The 18451-nt window shown below is 34.8% G+C and overlaps 1 protein-coding gene and 2 long non-coding RNA genes across 3 annotated transcripts in view; all 3 read right to left on the minus strand.

The window, feature by feature from the left end:
• The window catches only part of bnl (fibroblast growth factor branchless), a 302142-nt gene that overhangs the window by 15752 nt on the left and 267939 nt on the right, over positions 1–18451 (minus strand). The gene's annotated exons all lie outside the window — the stretch shown is intronic.
• On the minus strand, positions 5549–6268 carry LOC142239208 (uncharacterized). Its single transcript, XR_012722955.1, has 2 exons — positions 6112–6268; positions 5549–6047 (listed from the first exon to the last, which is right to left on the minus strand). It is a non-coding gene; the product is annotated as an uncharacterized LOC142239208 (long non-coding RNA).
• On the minus strand, positions 6277–7236 carry LOC142239211 (uncharacterized). Its single transcript, XR_012722957.1, has 3 exons — positions 6905–7236; positions 6504–6839; positions 6277–6439 (listed from the first exon to the last, which is right to left on the minus strand). It is a non-coding gene; the product is annotated as an uncharacterized LOC142239211 (long non-coding RNA).

Genomic DNA, 18451 nt, shown 5'->3' on the forward strand with positions numbered 1-18451 from the left:
TAGTAAAATGTAGAAGATAAAATAAAAAACTAAAATGGTTTTCGACAAGAAGTTCTAAGCTAAGAGTTTTTTTAGAGATACTCATTTAGAGATGTTCGGTTTCTCCCTACAACTCCTAGGCCACTAGATGATCCTATCCGATTAATACTTAACCGTAGGATAATCCACCAATTAATAAAATGTTTTTGTATGCAACAGTCACGATAAATAACAAAAGGACATTGAGAAACCGACCCTTATACTACGTTCTCCCTAGGCATACAATCTCGACTTTAGTTACCAAGATCTCTTTACAAATCCCAAGTGTTCACAGGGGCAAAAAATTGTATTTCGTTCGTTTACGGATTTAACAGCTGTTTTTTGTTGTTTACATTTAGAAAAACATTTTGCAATTTAAGCAAAATTATTATTTTAACTTAAAATTTATTTTGAGCTGTTGCATTTTTCCATTAAACTTAAGATTAGTGCAAAAACTTGAGCTCCATTCATTTTTGACCAACATAAAAACTTCTCCCATATAAGAACAAAACCATAAAGGGTGATACGGTCAAAATTTGGTCAAGGGAAAACGAGTGTAAATCGGTGAAATCGTTTATTTAAAAAAGTTCAATTAGTATACAATTCAGGAAAAAAGTTAGGCTTTCGCTTTTCCAAATCCGAATTGTCGGGCCTCACGCTTGACACCTGCCATCTGATTTTGTACAGCCATCTTGTCCACTTTCTTCGCCGCAGAAAGCCAGTTTGCCTTGAACTGCTGCTCGTCCTTAGCAGTTTTTTGGTCTTCTTTAGGTTCCGCTTGACAATATCCCAGTATTTCTCAATTGGGCGGAGCTCTGGCGTGTTGGGAGGGTTCTTGTCCTTGGGAACCACCTGCACGTTGTTGGCGGCGTACCATTCCATGGCCTTTTTACCGTAATGGCAAGATGCCAAATCCGGCCAAAACAGTACGGAACAACCGTGTTTCTTCAGGAAAGGCAGCAGACGTTTATTCAAACACTCTTTCACGTAAATTTCTTGGTTGACAGTCCCGGAAGCTATGAAAATGCTGCTTTTCAAGCCACAGGTACAGATGGCATGCCAAACCAGATATTTCTTTGCGAACTTTGACAGCTTTATGTGCTTGAAAATATCTGCTACCTTTCCCCTTCCTTTTGCCGTATAAAACTCCTGTCCCGGAAGCTGCTTGTAGTCGGCTTTGACGTAGGTTTCGTCGTCCATTACCACGCAGTCAAACTTCGTCAGCATCCGGGATCGCGCTTTGGCCGTCGTATTTTGTTTATCATCGCGATTTGGAGTCACTACCTTCTTGTAAGTCGATAGTCCGGCTCGTTTTTTGGCTCGATGCACGGTTGTAGACGATACACCCAGCTTATTTGCGGCATCTCGGAGAGGGAGGTTAGGCTTATATACACACACCTTCACAATGAGGGGTGTTCATATTTTTAAATGCAAAATTGAAAGAAATACGTCAAGTTTATATTGATCAAATTTTGACCGTATCACCCTTTATGTGTGCACGCTCACACACATACATTCAACATAGTTCCCTTCAAGAGCGATACAACGATTACAACGACCTTCCAATTTTTTGATACCATTTTGGTAGTACTCCTTCGGTTTTGCCTCAAATAGGCCTTAGTTTCGGCGATCACCTCTTCATTGCAGCCAAATTTTTTCCCTGCGAGCATCCTTTTGAGGTCTGAGAACAAGAAAAAGTCGCTGGGGGCCACATCTGGAGAATACGGTGGGAAGCAATTCGAAGCCCAATTCATGAATTTTTGCCAACGTTCTCAATGGCTTGTGGCACGGTGCGTTGTCTTGGTGGACACAACGCTTTTTTCTTCTTCATATGGGGCCGTTTTGCCGCGATTTCGACCTTCAAACGCTCCAATAACGCCATATAATAGTCACTGTTGATGGTTTTTCCCTTCTCAAGATAATCGATAAAAATTATTCCATGCACATCCCAAAAAACGGAGGCCATTACTTTGCCAGCGGACTTTTGAGTCTTTCCACGCTTCGGAGACGGTTCACCGGTCGCTGTCCACTCAGCCGACTGTCGATTGGACAGTTAGTGATGGAGCCATGTTTCATCCATTGTCACATATCGACGGAAAAACTCGGGTGTATTACGAGTTAATGTTTTCGTCGGTAACCACCACTTTCGGGCGTCCACTGCGTTCACCGTCCTCCGTGCTCATTTCACCAATCTTGAAATTTGCATACCATTCAATTATTGTTGATTTCGCTGGGACATAGTCCGGAAACTCATTATCAAGCCAAGTTTTTGCTTCCACCGTATCTTTTTCCTTCAGAAAACAGTATTTTATCAAAACACGAAATTCCTTGTTTTTCACAATAACAAAAGTTGCTTCACAAAAGACGCTCTATCTCACAAACTAATTGACTTACAGACGTCAAATTTTGACACGAATCATTTAAAGGTTGGTACTATATAAAAAAAATATGCATTTAATACTAGCGACGCCATCGACCGGGGATTTATCATCCAACAAAATCACTTTCTAAATCCCCTATACTGCCTTGTACAGCTGTGGTTTTATTACTAAAAATGCGCTTTTTCCAACCCTGACCCAATTTTCCTTGTAGATGAATGTGTGTGTGCGTGTCCACATACGGGTTTGTGTTTGTATTGATATATTTTTGCAAACGGGTGTTAAATCCTCAAATCTACGAAATCTTGTTATTTTGCCAGTCCAAACACTTGAGATTTGTAAAGAGATTTGGGTTCGAAATAGCGAGATTTCGTGTCTAGTGCGAACGTAGTATTAGTGTGTAAATATAACCAATGCGATAGGTGAACAATAGTGTACGTGTATTTCTTATGGGAAGCCCAAAATCCATGACGGAATATCGTGACGTCTAGCGCCATGTCGCCAAATTAAATTCTATTCTAATAGCTTGGCAGAAAATGGTATATTGTTCCCATCGCTTATCAAATTTTACTAGCCATTGTTGTTGCCTGGCCACGTTGACAATCTTTTTATCTTGAAATAACTCCACAAAAAAACAAAAATTGTTACACGTTTTTATTCATCTCCAATATTAATTAATGAAAAATCGTGCTATCTTGACATCAAAAACTCTCGGAAATAAGAAAAGAGGAAAATTTTGCCCACAAATGTTTTGCAGAAATGTTTCGCCAACCGCCTATCGCTATGGTTATGCAATAAACACTTAAGCCTAGTACTAAGATCACTTTTTCGCACGAAAAACTGTTATAAACCATATAAAAAACGTTAGCGCGGAATAAATGCGAAATCTTTGTTTTGAGCATTTTTAAAACACTGGATCTTTCGCACGAAAAAATAGGCAGACATATTATTTCTCATAAATAAGATAACATCCGAGAGTTTGAGACCCTATTTACGGAGATAGATGAAGATATTCGTTTTTCGCAGAAACGAACTTAGTACTAAGCCTAAAGGCCGGTATGCACCTCTTGCGAAATTTCGGTATGCACCTCTTGCGAAATTTTCGGTAACAAAAATTTATTTAAGTCAACAACAACAAAAGTTTGATGTGTAGATTGTAGAGAAACATAATGCAAACAAATTTTAAACCAGCCAATTGCTTTTAAAAATTGTTAATATTTGTTCCAAATATTCCTCAAATAAATTGTTGATTATTTACAGACCTCATAAAACTTTTACACACACAATGACTGTAATAAATTAAATGTTTGCTGTCATGAGTTGTAAACATCTCTCCAAACTATGCTTTTGACAACCCTGTTATGAACAAAAATTTTCATTAAAGGCCGGTATGCACCTCTAGCGAAATTTTCGGTAGCAAAAATTTATTTAAGTCTACAAAAAAAAAAAACAGGGCTGTGTACACAAATTTTAAACCAGCTAATCGCTTTTAAAAATTGTTAATATATGTTCCAAATATTCCTCAAATAATTTTTGTATTATTTACAGACCCTTTAAAACTTTTACGCACACAATGATTGTAATAAATTAAATGTTTGCTGCCAAAATATGCTTTTGACAACTCTGTTATTTTCATTAGAGGTGCGTACCAGCTTACGAAATTGAACGCTACCGAAAATTTCGTTATCATAAGGGCTGTTTTCTTTTTGCACATTTGTATGGGCTATCCAGAACATCGTTGCACTGGTGTTCTATCCAGAACATCTCATCAGTGCAAGTCGCGCCGATGTTGCCAGATTGTATTTGGATAAAGTGACGCTTCTTCGATTCACAATAGCAATTTATTGTGACTATTTTATCGAAAAACATGAAATTCAAGGCGATACAGTGTCATAAATAATCGCAGCATTAAATATTATTACTAATTGGAGCATTTCATACATTAAAAATGCAAGATTTCACTTCTTTTCTGTTATTGTTTTTAAACAGCTGATGATAGTGTTGCATATTTTTGGAGTTGTCCTGGATAAACGAGTACTCTGTTTTATTTTCGTCCTTAACGGCTTAGCATATCCAGTGCTAAAAGAAGACAGCCCTATAATTGGCAATGCATTTCTTATGGGAATGGGAACCTTTAAGTCGAAGTCTACTTTGAGGAGATTTTGGGCATACTGTGAACGTAGTATCAGAGTTGTGTGTTTGTACAAAATTCTCTCACCAACATAGCTACGCTCACGAAAAACGCGTGTATTAGTTTAGGTGTAGTAACAGCACTATATTTTAGGCTATTCAGTCCTAGTGGCGAACTTGTCTCTTATCAATGAGTGCTGCGCAATTCACTGCTTTGCTCCATGACAAGGGATTGAAAATTCATCCTGGAAATACTGGCGACATTTTCACTTATGAGTTGTTTAAGATAAAACACCAGTGCAACGTGTTCTGGATAGCTCGTAGAAATGTTGAATCCAGTACTAACATAGACCAAGAAAATATAGAGACATACCTTGATAATTCACCATGGTTTTGTTTATTTGCAGTGCCCAGTCATTCCACTCAATTGCGCAGTCAAGTGACTCAATTTCTTTTTGGAAAACGAGAATAACCGTATAAATTAGTAAATTTGCATTACAAAAAAGGTGTAGATGAATAGTATTTTCTAAACTTTCACAATATTTGGTTTTTCAACGTGAGAACAAAGGAAAGACAACAAATTAAAGCCAAATTAAAGAATCACTCAATTGCAGACGAAAAAGAGCCATCTACGGTGTGCAGACAAACTACAGCGCTGTGAATTCACTTGAGATGTCTATACCTTCCTTGGTCTATCCCAATAAACACAAACGTTTGAAAAATACTAAAATTCAATAACTTTTCAAACATTTTTTCAAAGGATTAGGGTAATATTCAAGTTGAGAAGTTGTTGAGAAAATCGCGTTCTCAACAAAAAACAGACATTACCCTCAACAGTAAAATTCAACACAATAGCAATAATTTCTCAATTGTAATCCTCAAATTGAAATGCATCGCTACTCAATAATTTCTCAAACTGTTTTCAATGTGAGAAAAATAAAAAATTACCATTGTTGCGAATACTTTCAAACCACAATTTGTATGAAAGTCAATCCTAGTTCTAACTGAAAGTCAATACTAAATTTCTAGGGATTTTGTAAATTTTATTATTTTTTTCGTTAACAAATATAATAATCTTAAAAATAACATTAATAATATATAAAAATAATAATATAATACCAATCAAAATGTAATTATCTTATTAAACGTATTAATAAATAAAACTATGAATACATCTTTAAATATCTTAAACATTTTTACATGTATAATTCCATTTCCTCCATAATGTTGGTGTCATTAATATGCTGGCAATTTGAAATAATTACTATCGAGGAACTTGCTGGCTTGTGTGTTAGAATAGATTCCAGCAAGAGGAAATCACAAAATATCAAACTGATGACGGGATGTAAATTGATGTAATGCACATTTTCATCCAGAAGTTCTTGATATAGGAATTGTTGCACTTTGGTTTAATTGATTGCACTTTGTAAGTTTTCTGAAAACTTTTCTTTGTTGTTCCCTTTATCGGTTTTTCATCGGCCAACATCTTCCAAGAATATACCATCCAATGATTTTAGTTTTCTGCAAAACAATCGAGTTTTGTGATTTCCATTATGTTTTCATTTCACTTTTTATTTTGACTTACCAATTTGTATTTCTTCCAACTGACCACGTACTTCGTGATTTCCTCAAGAACGTTGGTGTTACAAAATTGTTATTAAAATACTGGCAATTTTCAGGAACTTGATGACCAGATAATTGGAATAAATTTCCAGCAATTTCAATTCACAAAATAACAAATTAAACCGAGATGCACATTTTCATCCAGAAGTTCTTGATATAGGAATTGTTGCACTTTGTTTTAATTGGTTGCACTTTGTAAGTTTTCTGAAAACTTTTCTTTGTTGTTTCCTTCATCGGTTTTTCATCGGCCAACATCTTCCAAGAATATACCATTCAATGATTTTAGTTTTCTGCAAAACAATCGAGTTTTGTGATTTCCATTATGTTTTCATTTCACTTTTTATTTTGACTTACCAATTTGTATTTCTTCCAACTGACCACGTACTTCGTGATTTCCTCAAGAACGTTGGTGTTACAAAATTGTTGTTATTAAAATACTGGCAATTTTCAGGAACTTGATGTCCAGATAATTGGAATAAATTTAATTTATATCGCATCATCGGTTTAATTTGTTATTTTGTGAATTGCGAATTATCATCCAGTAGTTGTTGATATGGAAAAGCATAAATACCAAGTTTTTTTGGTTGCACTTTGATTTATGGAAACTTTCTCTTCTCGATAAGCCACTACCATTTTTCATCGGCCAGCCTCTTAAGGTGTCAAGAATCAGCATCCAAATATTTTAGTTGTCTGCAAAGAGATTTGAGTTTAGTGACTTCCTTAAAGTTTTCATTTCGTGTTTTAGTTTTACTTACCAATTATTATAAGCAATTTCAATTGATTATTAAAAAATGTCCACATTTTTGTATTTCTTCCACGAACTTTGTTGTCCAAAGTAGTATTGAAAACCATGTGGTTTTTTCGTTGCATTTCAGGGTAGTGTTTTGTCAAAGTTTTCTCCAATTATCTTCAACACATTTTCAAAGTTTTCGTCAACATTTTGCCAAATTGGTTGTAATTCGCAAACAATTTGAAGATGAATTGAAGATGAGCTTTTTCAAGTCAAGTTGAATTTATGTTGAAAATGATATTTACCCTCAAACTGAAGAGGTGTTGCATTTGAAAAACGCTCATCCTGTGTTTATTGGGATGGTACTAAAAGAAAACAGGTGTAATGTTGTTTTTGTAGAAGTCAAACTACCTCTCTTGTCATACCATGGTGTGTATGGTGTACTCCACACTCTCAAAAAAAATCGTTTTTGTAACATATACCCTAAACACATTTTGCCTGAAGCATATATGTTTTCAGGATTGGTCCAAACAAAATATTGTTTGTATTGTTCAAACATATTATGTTTCACCTTAGAGCATACACTGGAAGAAAAAAATTTTTCGCTCCATGTTATGCTAGTTTATGAACATTATATGCTTGCACTTAAAAATATTGTTTTAAAAAATTTGAGTTCCAAACATATAATTTTTACACCCAAACATATGAAAAAGTCTTTTGCGTCCGTGCAGGTGCATGAAATATAGGAAATTTTGTCGAATCGGTAGCTGATGGAATTAATAATCATCTTCATAGCACAAATGCTACGCATAAAATAAATCTAATTAATTTTTCTTTTAAATAAAATACAAATGTCAAAACACAAATGCCATTACACAATATTTTTCTAACAAATGTGGACTCTTGCGATGGAGATCAAAGAAATACCACTAAATATCTAGAAAAATTGACTTTTGGATCTAACGTCAGCTAAATTCTATTGTCAACACTTTTGTCCACTCGAAACTTTGTATCCAAGTCCAAAGTCGAAATATCGACATGCTAATTTTGCATATTTCGAAACTATGGTCAATGTTTACAACGTATTTTGACACTGTTTTTATTTGGGAGACAATTTAGTGTTCAATGTCCAAAAATCGAAACAATGTAAACTTAAGAGTACAAAGTCGATGAAAATTGTCTTTGTCAACTCTGTAGGTAAGTGAAACCTCGTGTCTTTAGCGCCCCTGATAACTCTCACTGAGGTCAATTTCTTAGAAAGATTTCTATTTATTTGTATTCGCAAATAAATAAGAAATATTTTTGGTTTCTGTGCGAAAATATACTTATAAATTTATTTCTAGAAACTCATTAGAGAAAACGTCGACAATGTTTTAATCCAAAAATAAGAGAAAACAAAAACGAACAAACGGAAAAGCCTATGGTAAATATATACCCTGTTATTCCTCAATGAACCAATTCTGTCGTTGCATGTCACATCACAAACGGACACCACTATCACTCAAACCCGAGAATAAATACGATGAAATCAAAGAAACTATTTTTGCCGATTTGTTTTTTTTTTCGTTTTTGCTTATTTCCGAGTAAAAGTAAAACTCATAGCAACTAAGAAAACAACAATTGTTATTGAATATAGGCAAATTGTGATGTATGTCGGTGCTGACAGAGCGGAAAATATTTATGCGAAAAAATATGAGTTAAATAAACAAAAATTGTCTGTGACAGTTATCACATCTTCATCTCAAAATATTGTTTGTTGATAGTTTGCTAACTTGATGACAGATTATGATGAAAAGTTCGCAATCTTCCGCATGTCTGATTTTAAGGAGGAAAGAAAATAAATTTTGTTTTATGTGTTTTTTTATTTTTTTATTGTTTACGGTGTGAAGGAACCATATATTTACTGTTCACACTGGCAATGGTTGTAATAGTTTTGTTTTGTTTTAGTACTACACACAACACGAAACGAAAGCAAGGTTTATAAACTTTCTTTTAAGGACAAATTTAATCAATTTAAAGAAATTCATCTTTAATATTATGTAAATTACTCATATTAAGTCAATATTTTTTTGCAGTGCAATACCAAAAAAAAAACAGTTCTATTACTACACAAGTTTAGGGAGATTGATCTGTGCTGTATTAATTTGGCAATGGAATTGTTTCGTTGAAATTGTAATGAATCCACTGCAATAGATTCTGTTAAAGGTAAATTTTCAGGTGCTAAATTGTCTTGCCAAACATTTATTCTATATCTTTCGAAAAGGCGCTAAAGCATATATTTAAGCTATTTAAAACATGTGAACTAGATCTATTACATTTTTATTTTAATGCTCTTGATAGTAATGGCTACACCTGTCTTCTATACTATGTTAGCAGGTGTGAAGACACCATAAATGATTTTCACATTGTAGTATCGATTGTAAAATTAGTGGGTAAACGTGACTATAGAGATAGGCGGTAGGTGAAATATATTTCTGCCTATGACTACGATCACGTTTTCGCATGAAAAACTGTTATGCCCTATATAAAAACGTTCACATGGAATAACAGCGAAATCTTTGTTTTGTGGTACACTCTGGAATTTTGTAACGAAAAAATAGGCTGCCATATTATTTCGCACAAATAAATTAACAACTCTGTGTTTGGTATCCTATTCTCGGTGACAAATGATGATATTTGTTTTTCGCTGAAATGAACTCAATACTACTAAATAGATTTTAATTGGGCAATACATCACTAGACGTATTCCGTTGCGTAGTTTGGTCTTCCCATAAAAAATGTAACTAAACAAGTTTTCGTAACCAATTATGTATCTGATTTCGGCAACCATGTATCTGATTTCGGCAACCATGTATCTGATTTCGGCAACCATGTTTGACGAGAAAACAACAAGTTTGAGATTAAAATGTACCATGTTTCTCTTCCAAAAGTAACATTTTGCTCTTAAAACATGTTTGAGGTGTCCATATTCCTTATCTGCGTGCGCCTATCGCTATGGCTATGCTTATACACTAAAATTGCACAACGGTAGCACTGGATCAGTGTTGCCAACTTTTCGTCTTATTTTGTCACTTTTTAATTATGCGCCGTGCAAATTATAAGTTTATCCGGAACACAGTGCTCGTGTCAAATATATCCCATACATTGGCCACATTATAAGTTAAGTCCGAAGGCAAAATCGATACTGCTGCATGTTTATGGGATCGATAACACCTTTACCGATTATTTAGTCATCGCCGTCAAGTCGTAACATTTGGCCACACTGTAAGATTCTTTACAAACACAGACATTCCGTCCGGAAAAACTTATAGTCTGAAAGACGCTTTACATTCATTTATACTATATACGTGAACAATTTTCCCTATTGTGTCATAATGTTTTCAATAGGGCTGTTTTCTTTTAGCACTGGATACCCTAAGCCGTGAAGGACTAAAAAAACAGAGTACTCGTTTATCCAGGACATCTCCAAAAATATGCAACACTGTCATTAGCTGTTTAAAAACAATCACAGAAAAGAAGTGAAATCTTGCATTTTTAATGTGTGAAATGCTCCAATTAGTAATAAATATTTACTGCTGCGATTATTTATGACACTGTACCACTTTGAATTTCATGTTTTTCGATAAATTAGTCACGAAACTGTAAAGCGAAACTGCGTCAGTAGGTGGCAGTCATGAGGAAAATTTCTCTAATATCATGTAGTTTTTGTCGGCTCTTCTCTCAAATATCATACAGTTTGCGTCGGCGTCACCCAGTTCAGTTCTCTGCCGACTTTACGAAATGTAAAAAATAGGATTTGAAGCCTACTTTTTAATAATGAATGTTCTTTTTTTATAAATGTTTTCATTCCATTAAATTTTTTGGCAGACCATTTGAAATTATAACTGCTGATGCCTTTATAAACAATTTATCCAAACAGCGCTTCGACCGCAACATCGGTAATACCAAAGCTGCAGGGATTGTGCGACTTCTATACGGCTGACATTTGTTGTTTTTGTAGAAGAGAAATTTTCGCCCTCTTGTGTTTTTTCTCACTCTGGGCCAGCTTTTATTGCTATTTCTACTTCTTGGGCCGATTTTTAGAAATTCCCAACGGTAACGCTGCACTAGATACAAGGTAATTGCACTACTACTAAAACAAACGTCCAAATATATCGAACTATCAGACAAATTTCAATCAGAGTTGGCTAGTATTGCCAGTTTGGGGGTAAGGTTAGAAAATCACCTGACAACATTGGAGTTGGCCACAAAGGCAAAGGTAAAACTATAATTGCTTGTTGTACGAGAAATTGCTAATAACAGGTTGGCTGATAAGTCCCCGGTCTGACTCATAGATGGCGTCGCTAGTATTAAATGCATATTATTTTTATATATTACCAACCTTCAAATGATTCGTGTCAAATTTTGACGTCTGTAAGTCAAGTAGTTTGTGATGAAAATGGAAAAAGGAATTTCGTGTTTTGATCAAATACTGTTTTCTGATGGGAAAAAATACGGTGGAAGCAAAAACTTGGCTTGATAATGAGTTTCCGGACGCTGCCCCAGGGAAATCAACAATAATTGATTGGTATGCAAAATTCAAGCGTGGTGAAATGAGCACGGAGGACGCCCGAAAGAGGTGGTTACCGACGAAAACATCAAAAACATTCACAAAATGATTTTGAATGACCGTAAAATGAAGTTGATCGAGAGCAGAGGTCTTAAAGATATCAAAAAAAAGAACGTGTTGGATATGCGGAAGCTCTGTGCAAAATGGGTGCCGCGTGAACTCACATTTGACCAAAAACAACAACGTGTTGATTCTGAACAGTGTTTGCAGTTGTTAACTCGTAATACACCCGAATTTTTCCGTCGATATGTGACAATGGATGAAACATGGCTCAATCACTACACTCCTGAGTCCAATCGACAGTCGACTGAGTGGACAGCGACCAGTGAACCGTCTCCGAAGCGTGGAAACACTCAAAAGTCCGCTGGCAAAGTAATGGCCTCTGTTTTTTGGGATGCACATGGAATAATTTTTATCGATTATCTTGAGAAGGGAAAAACCATCAACAGTGACTATTATATGGCGTTATTGGAGCGTTTGAAGGTCGAAATCGCGACAAAACGGCCCCATATGAAGAAGAAAAAAGTGTTGTTCCACCAAGACAACGCACCGTGCCACAAGTCATTGAGAACGATGGCAAAAATTCATGAATTGGGCTTCGAATTGCTTCCCCACACCCATAGAAATGATTGGTTGGAATTCGAGTACGACAACAATTTGATAGTGGAGACCCACAATTTTTAATTGTGTGGAATAATTGTTAGTCATTTCTATTATTTGATGCTTTATATAACCAATAAAATAGCAGTGTGACCAAAAGTTGGTACACACGATCACATATTGGTCGTTATTTATAAATTGAAGTAAGCAACCATTTCTATTTATTCCTCCCTGTTGTGGTAACTGATTTTTTTGTCCAATCTATCACCAAACCTGATTGAAAGTCAGTCTAGCAAATAATTGGTTGGGCTTACCGATTTGATAGTTATAAAGTGAAATGGTTGCTATGGACTACTAATATTTAGACAACAAATAAGTTTTTTTTTGTTTCGTTATTGAGAATTTTTATAGAATAAAGTTTATTTAAGCCAATGTTTAATTTAACTCAAGTGATGATGTGCGATGTGAATTATAAGCTTGTTTCTAATTCTGCAGTTGCATTCTCAAGAGACAAGTAAGTATAAATATGAAATTACATTTTTACTTCTCACGAAAGTTTTTTAATTTTTCTCCAATTTTATATATATGCTATATATCAAGAGATATCTACTCAAATATGATGAAAACCTGACATGGTATGCTGCGTGAACGCAACTTTTAAGATAGGTACAACTAAAAATAAAGTGAATATTTGCAATAATTATTTGTTATTTTTTGCAGCTTTGCACGTCCATGGCATTGACATTCCTGAGTGGCTGCCTTTCTGTAGTATAGTACCATGTACTATTAATTTGTCGTATATTTAATATTTCCAATAGTTACACGTATATCTTTATTCAAATAAAAATAAACTAAACTGAAATTTGCTCGTTATTCTTATTTCACAAATGGTACCGATAGCAAAATATTGGTTGTACCGTTAAATTATCAGGTAGTTACGCCAACTAGCGAATGAAATTCTATTGGTTGTGATTACCAATATAATTGCCAATTGGTTATCACAACCAATTATGTCGGTTTTATTATGATAGTAGATGCAAGCAAATAATTCGGTTGGCAAAAGAATTGGTTGTCCCAACTAATTTGTTTTCTGTGTGCACCCACCGTATTCTCCAGATCCGGCCCCCAGCGACTTTTTCTTGTTCTCAGACCTCAAAAGGATGCTCGCAAGAAAAAAATTTGGCTGCAATGAAGAAGTGATCGCTGAAACTGAGGCCTATTTTGAGACAAAACCGAAGGAGTACTACCAAAATGGTATCAAAAAATTGGAAGGTCGTTATAATCGTTGTATCGCTCTTGAAGGGAACCGGGGACTTATCAGCCAACCTGTTAGCAGGACTCTTCCTCAAAATAAAAAGCTGTCATTAAAAGCTACTCTAAAACTTAAATAGGTAGTGCTAAATAAAAAATAGAAAATTTTTATTTTCCAAATTTCTACACACAGAAAACAGTTTGGTTGGAATTCCATTATAGCTGTAAAAAGTTCGTTCTTCGAACCCATTTTCATTTGGGTCACCAAAAAATCAGTATTTGCAATAAGTATACTTTTCCCTAGAACGATTGAAAGTGCTTCGGACGGAAAGATAGTTTCTACTCAGAGTACATGGTTGTGTCAACCAACACTATTGGTCTACAATAAAAAAATACTCCAATGATTATCACAACTGGCATGAAGTAGTTAATCAAACCATTATTCAGTAATGAGCACCAACTGTTGATGTTGGGAATAGAATTTGTAAGTACATTTTTACATTCGGTTGTGAGGCCCGAATATTATTTGAAATTCTATCAAATGTCAAAAGAATTCACAAATCAAATTGAAAACTTATTTTATTTTTGTGAAGAGCTGGAAAACCAGGATAATTTGTTATGAAATAAGGAAATTCGGGAAAAAGAACGCAAATGGTGAGATGGTTTTGAGCAAATATTTATCCTTGTTAATGTAATGTAATATTATTTTTTTATTAGTTTCGAGGAATGTGCCAACACCACATACGTTAAAAATATAGAATACAACATCGTGGAAATTTAACACAAAATAAAAGCAACTGAAGTTGCCAGCAATTCTACGCGTAAATTCTTCCAGATCAAAACCTCGAAAACACATGTTTCCCTTTCATTTTTTTAAGATATGAGTGGAGATATACACTTGTAGTAGACTATTATTTTGATTGGGAGAGGCTAATTTGGTTCCCAGAGTGCTGAAACCAACACAATTGCACTTTCTATTGCAAATTTTGACGTAAGCCCATACGTAAATCAATAGCAAATTTTCCCAAACATTGTGTAATTCTTGTGTAATGTTTAACAACAATGAGATTGATAAAAATTAATACTCTAACATTTTAAAGCGATATGTTGTATTTTGGGATTATTTGCTTTGGAGCAACTAAGATATTTAAGCAGAGAGGCTAATTATCAACCGGTTTTTGTAAATAGTTTAATAAGTTATACCAATAAACATTTTGTGGGGGTTAGCCTCCCCAGGCCCCCGTACCTTCGTTAATGATTATTTTGTCGGATACTTGACCCGACCATGAATTTGTTAATACATACACAAGAAATCTAATTCAATCACGAAATTGCTTTAACCTCGAAAATGATAGTATCAATCACAAAACTAATTTTTGTAATCTGCTAAATTCCTGATAGTAACCGACTCAAATCATTTTACGCCCATATCTAAAATAGGTCCAGATGTTTATGTAATATGTTATTGATCAGTCCTCATTATAAGTTCTCCATGGTGTTGGGTACTTAGGATTCGGCCAGGCCGATCTTTCTGTCCTTTTTATTTGTACAAATCTATTTATTAATCGATGGTTTTTGTTTTTTTTTTTTTGTTTTAGCAAAGTTGTTTTGCCGGTTTGGATGATTTGATCAATTTATGACGATGGGTATATAAGCTGATTTTCAACCAACTTAATCGCAAAAAATCATAAAGTGCAATTTTCATATTTTGATATGCAAAATATTGTATTTAGAACAATTTGTACCAATATAAACATATTTAAATATAATAAAATATTTAACTGGAAAGGAATTGATTTTTAAATCGGTCATGACTATTATCAAGGTTGGGCAACACAACCGAATTATGAAGGTAAACACAATCAATGTCGTCGGCAGACCCAACCAACACAATATGTGATTTTAGTTGTGTCGACCGAATCATTCGGGTGATACAACTGCCAACTGATAGTAGCTGCAACTGCCAAAAGGAGGTTGGCAGTAAATTCGGTTATCACAACCTATCCGTATTCTCTGTGTAAAATATATTTTTTTTACAATTTCTAGTACGCATTATTAATGCAATACACTTGGCTAACTTTGTCGTAAAATTAATTCAGAGATGCCACTTTATTATTCCACCTTGATATTAAAGTTATTGGTTATTATTGCAAATAATCAACCTCCATATGTGTCATCAAACTATAAGAAACATGTTGATTTCGAAAACATAAACCAATTGAATCTATGTCAATTGTTTGAATTTTAACAAAAACAAAAAAAAACGTATCAAGTTATTTGGTATCATCACTCGATTGCATCTATTTTAGAATGTCATTTTAGTTTTATTTGCATCATCACTAAACCAAAATGCAAACAAACAAATCTGCACTTTTCAATTGGCGCCTTGCCCATTCTTCTTTTGTATCTTTAAGTATTTTCCTAGTTTCTTTGCCCAATGTTGTATAAAATTTTTAATTAGATGCGAATATTACTCTATAACCATCATTTTTAGTATTCTTGGCAATAAGGCCTAACAATTACAGACTGTGCGCGAGAAGCGAATGGTTCTCGTTGTAAAAAAATTGGTTTATATTGGTGATAAAACTTGTAATATATGTCACTGAAATGACCCAAATGGATGGAATATTTTATGAAAAGCAGCACACCGTAGTAAAGTGAACATTTTTTGTCTTTTGCCAAATCCATTGAAAGGCCAAGTGGGCCACAAGAAAAAAGACCTAACTAATGTTTTATATCGATGAATAAATATAGTTTTGTGGCAAGTATTATCAGCAATAATAATTGGATTATGGGATTCACAATCCTATTTTCAAATAGGAATCAAGCTCTTGAAATATTCCTTCCATGGGTAGCTATTCATAATGCATACTCCACAAAAAAGGTTTATTTAAGTCTTAAGTTTTGGGTGTTCCTTTAAAGTTTTTTATAAAGCCTGTCTATTAGCACTAGGAAATCTAATGCGCAGTCCCTTGTCATTGAGATAAACATAGAATCGGACAGTACTCAGTGATAAGAGAGAAGTTCATCACTATGCTATCACAATGAACTGAATAGTCTAAGTGAGCCTGAAATATCGGGCTGACACTATACCTAACCTAACCTAGGAATTATGGTGCCTGCACTTGCTTATCTTAGTGGGCCAAATTAGCCAACCGCATGAGGCCTCATTTCTCCGGTTTAAGTGGTGGTCGGACTCGGAGAACAGAATTAACCTTGTAGTTTCTCAGACAGGGTATTCTCATGAATCAGACCTGTTTGATCTAGAGGCTTTCTTTTTCTCAACCTTTACATTCCTGGATGATGTTTGTCTATCCACAAGATGGTGATTTGGATGGCTACTGCGATAACAACCTAGGATATAGCGCACGGGGAGGATCTTGGTCTCTACATAGAGATGATCGCGAGGTCTATGCAAAAACCCCCGTGTTGATGCAAAGGTTAGCATTTCCACCATGCATACAAAGGGTCATGGGATCAATTCTAGTTTTGGCCGAAAACCAAAATGTTTTTCAGTGATAGATTATCCCATATCTCAGTAGTGCTGGTGACATTTTCGAGTGTTTCAAACTTCTCTAATGCCCATGTTCCCAAATACACTTCCAGGTGAATGTGAATCAATTCCACGATTTTCGTGTCCTACAATCCACTTTCACCGGAATTTTCGTGAAATCAATTCACTTGCAAAAGTCTTGGTGAAAGTTGAATTATGTCCAAGATGGGTGTATTTACGGTTAAAAAAAGTACTCGCGTAAAAAAATTTGAAATATTTTATATTTAATACATGAGATTTATTAAAACTGCGTCATTTTTAATTAAAAAAATAATAAATTATAATAAGTCTATTGATTCCACTTACTTTGATTTCCGCCTTAGTGAATTTTTAGGTGATTTGTGCAACCCAGCTGGCTACAGAAAAGTTCAAAAAAGAACGTGGAATTAAGAACACCAAATTTTCACGTTCGTGGATTTGACGCGAATCGTGGAAGTGGAATTGAAGTGGATATCGGAACATGGGTGTAAAGTGTTGTTTCCGTAATATGAAAAATCACTATACCTAACCAAAGAGAGCCACCGTGGTGCAATGGTTAGCAAGTCCGCCTTGCATACACAAGGTCGTGGGTTCGATTCCTGCTTCGACCGAACACCAAAAAGTTTTTCAGCGGTGGATTATCCCACCTCAGTAATGCTGATGACATTTCTGAATGTTTCAAAGCTTCTCTAAGTGGTTTCACTGCAATGTGGAACGCCGTTCGCACTCGGCTATAAAAAGGAGGTCCTTTGTCATTGAGCTTAACCAGTGTTGCCAGGTGATTTTTGAGTCTTCCCCCCAAATCTTAAGAAAAAAAAACCCCTAAATTGGTCTAAGCTTTTTTCAAAAACCCCCAAAAAATTTCAGAATATAAAAAGTACAAGAAGTGGTCCCAAAATTTCGTGAAAAAATCCTATAGTGATACACTTTAAAAATTAAATTTAACACAAATATATATACTGAAAGAAGAGTTCTTTCCTGAGAAACGAAATTTTAGACAAACTAAGTTTTCTTTTGATGCAAAATTTTTTTTTTCGTTCGAAGTAAATAAAAAATAAAATTTGCTATTTAAGAAAATACTTTAAAACAAAAGGGATTTTCGTTTGTGTAAATGTCAAATTTCTTACTAGCCCCCTGGGCTAGTGAAATTATACTCACCTCGATTTACGTCAAATTTTTACCAATGCTAGTAAAAAGTTTCGGTTTCGAACAGGCCCTATGTATATCAATTTAAAAAGCGGGCTTACTCTTAAAAAGCTTTCAGCTGCTAAGTTAAAATACGATTGTTTTTAAATTTGTCAAATATTAAAAATGCCCTTTCAACAGAAGAGTTTTAAAAAGATAACGAAAATAATGCTATTGGATACTTGTTTGTATTTAGCATCTTCTTGTTGACTTCCCGCATCTTTTTTCTCATAACTCATGCTAGAATTGTTCCGAATTTGCTTGAGAATTGCTCCACTTTATAAGGTCTGAAATAATTTTTTACCCCCAAAAAACCCCCCCCCAAAAATTGTACCCCTAAAAATCCCCCTAAACGTGAAAAAACCCCTAAATTTGGGGGGGGGGGAAACCCCTAA

The sequence above is a fragment of the Haematobia irritans genome, chromosome 1 (genome assembly GCF_050003625.1).
Source record: "Haematobia irritans isolate KBUSLIRL chromosome 1, ASM5000362v1, whole genome shotgun sequence".
Lineage (NCBI taxonomy): Eukaryota > Metazoa > Arthropoda > Insecta > Diptera > Muscidae > Haematobia > Haematobia irritans.